Genomic DNA, 3,250 nt, shown 5'->3' with positions numbered 1-3,250 from the left:
TTCAGACCCCTTGACTTTTTCCACATTTTGTTATGTTACAACCTTATTATAAAATGGATTAACAAAACAAAAAAATCTACACACAATACCCCCATAATGACAAAGCGGGTTTATCAACATTTTTGCAAGTATATTAAAAATATCTTATTTACATAAGTATTCAGACCCTTTGCGATGAGACCCGAAATTGAGCTCAGGTGCATCCTGTTTCCATTGATCATCCTTGAGATGTTTCTACAACTTGATTGGAGTCCACCTGTGGTAAATTCAATTGATTGATCATGATTTGGAAAGGCACACTTCTGTCTATATAAGGTCCCACAGTTGACAGTGCATGTCAAAGCAAAAACCAAGCCATGAGGTCGAAGGAATTGTCCCTAGAGCTCCGAGACAGGATTGTGTCGAGGCACACATCTGGGGAAGGGTACCAAAGAATTACTGCAGCATTGAAGGTCCCCAAGAACATAGTGGGCTCCATCATTCGTAAATGGAAGAAGTTTGGAACCACCAAGACTCTTCCTAGAGCTGGCAGCCTGGCCAAACTGAACAATCGGGGGAGAAGGGCCTTGGTCAGGGAGGTGACCAAGAACTCGATGGTCACTCTGAAAGAGCTCTAGAGTTCCTCTGTGGAGATGGGAGAAACTAGAAGGACAACCATCTCTGCAGCACTCCACTAATCAGGCCTTTATGGTAGAGTGGCCAGACAGAAGCCACTCCTCAGTATAAGGCACATGACAGCCCGCTTAGAGTTTGCCAAAAGGCACCTAAAGACTCTCAGACCATGAGAAACATGATTCTCTGGTCTGATGAAACCAAGATTCAACTCTTTGGCCTGAATGCCAAGTGTCTCGTCTGGAGGAAACCTGGCACCATCCCTACGGTGAAGGATGGTGGTGGCAGCACCAAGCTGTGGGGGTGTTTTTTCAGCAGCAGGGACAAGGAGACCCTAAGCACACAGCCAAGACAACGCAGAAGTGGCTTCATCAGTTCTCTGAATGTCCTTGAGTGGCCAGCCAGAGCCCAGACCGGATTGAATATCTCTGGAGAGACCTGAAAATAGCTGTGCAGCAACGCTCTCCATCCAGCCTGACAGAGCTTGAGAGGATCTGCAGAGAAAAAATGGTAGAAACTCCCCAAATACAAGTGCGCCAAGCTTGTAGCGTCATACCCAAGACGACTTGAGGCTGTAATTTCTGCCAAAGGTGTTTCAACAATGTACTGAGTAAAGGGTCTGAATTCTTATCTAAATGTGATATTTCTGTTTTTTGTTTTTAATAAATTAATAGAAATGTCTAAAAAACATTTTTTTCTTTGTCATTATGGGGTATTGTGTGTAGATTGATGAGAGGAAAAACAATGTAATAATTTTTCAAATAAGCTTGTAACCTAACAAAATTAGGAAAAAGTCAAGGGGTCTGAATACTTTCCGAAGGCACTGTACGTTTGGGAAATAAGTATAGAAGGACCAGCAGAGAAACTGAGTTAGATATCAACTAACTTATTACACAATTGAGACCCATGTCTGTTACTTCACAACACTAACAGGAAGTTGCATATCTTTATTTTGGCAGGAAAATATACCATCCGTCAGACCAAGTGCAGATAGTTCCTTAATCACTGACTACGTTGTTCCAAAGGTTTTTGTAAACAAATGTATACCCATGCCAACAAAAATTATATCCTATGGAGCAATATAAAAACACATACATATACAAGTTGAAAACTGTAAAAAGATTTGTGTGGCCATACTAAACAATTACCAAATGCAATACCTACAAACAGCTCTCAGGTAGAACACCTTTCTGCCTGCCCTCTCCCTCCTCAGTCACTCTATCTTATACTCACTCTCTCTCTCCCTCTATCTCTCTGTCTCTTTAACCATCTCTCTCTCATTCCTACCTTCCCTCCAAACTCCTTCTCCCATCTTACCTCCTCTCCACTATAAGGCTCAATGATCAACCCAGTTGGCGTAAATAGTAACTATTTCAGGGACAGGGGCGGGTTGGTCGTGGGGATAAATGACCGCCTGCTCTCCTGTTCCAGTCAGCATCCCAGGGAGCCTCAAACAGAGAGATGAGAGAAGCACTCAAAAACCTGGTAGGAGCGCAGAACATCACTCACAAACTAACTGATCATGAGGCACTTGTGACAACTGCTGATGTTAAAAGAGCTTTATGAATACATTTGATCAACTGATGAGGCACACTTTGAAATGACTAATCCTTTTATGTGGCACTTAGCCTATGTCTATGTTACAAACAATGTAGGCATATGCATCCAATTTGACTGTTGACAGTAATATCAAACTTGAATCATGTCTGTGTACTGTATACCCTAATGTTGCCCTTTGTTTCAATGAGTTATGAGGTACAGTTTGGAGTGAACAGGGATTGACATTAAGGTCTGAAAGGCACTTCTCCATCGGACAAGTCAACAGTATTTTGTTGGTCACTTCTCTCTTGCACGAAAATGTTATTTTCACACAACATTGTCAGAACCTGTTGGTCACTTAAGTAAACAACAGGGAGGAAGCAGAAACAAATGTTTTACTGGCCTGCAGGGCTATGTCGAATGCACAACATTTGCATGAGTTCTGGTTACAAATGTATTTTCAAGATGTCGACACATTCTGCTCACCCAGACCAAAAGTTATGCTTCCAGTGTTGCAGACTTTTAAAGCCAAAAGGTTCAAATCGTCTCACCACAAAAACAGGCTTTTGCTATTATACCGTAGAAAACAAGTGTATTGGTGTCAATTACAAGCGACGTAGTCGCCTGTTATTCCTCTACACGAGTTGAAAACTTGTGTAGTGTCACAGGAAAAGTTTGGCTCGTAAATCAGACCATATTAACGCTTGTTATTATTATTTTCCACTTCATTTTTTAAACTGTCAAATCTATTTTTTAAACTTGATCTTCTCACATGTCCGTTGTGCATTTCTAGGTAACTATATCGCCTGTTTCAATTACTCTTGTTGTAAACGCCTGTTGTGTATTTTGATACTTGATCTTTACACCTGTCCAGTGAGGATTTACAGGTGAATAGATCGCCTGTCTTCTGTACATGAAGATACATGTCCTTTCCTTTCCTAGCTCTCTTTCCTCCTTTCCTTTCCTAATTTTCTTTCCTAACAAATTATCTTCTTCCCATCCTTTCCTGAGCTTTCTTTCCTCATTTTCTAGCTCCCTTTTAGGGATGGGCATGAGTAATCGAGTAAACGGATGTCAAAGATCGATCTTTAACCAGAGA

Source organism: Oncorhynchus tshawytscha, linkage group LG02, assembly GCF_018296145.1.
Source record: "Oncorhynchus tshawytscha isolate Ot180627B linkage group LG02, Otsh_v2.0, whole genome shotgun sequence".
NCBI classification, from domain to species: domain Eukaryota; kingdom Metazoa; phylum Chordata; class Actinopteri; order Salmoniformes; family Salmonidae; genus Oncorhynchus; species Oncorhynchus tshawytscha.
The sequence above is the reverse complement of the archived record's forward strand: the minus strand, read 5'-3'. Positions refer to the sequence as shown.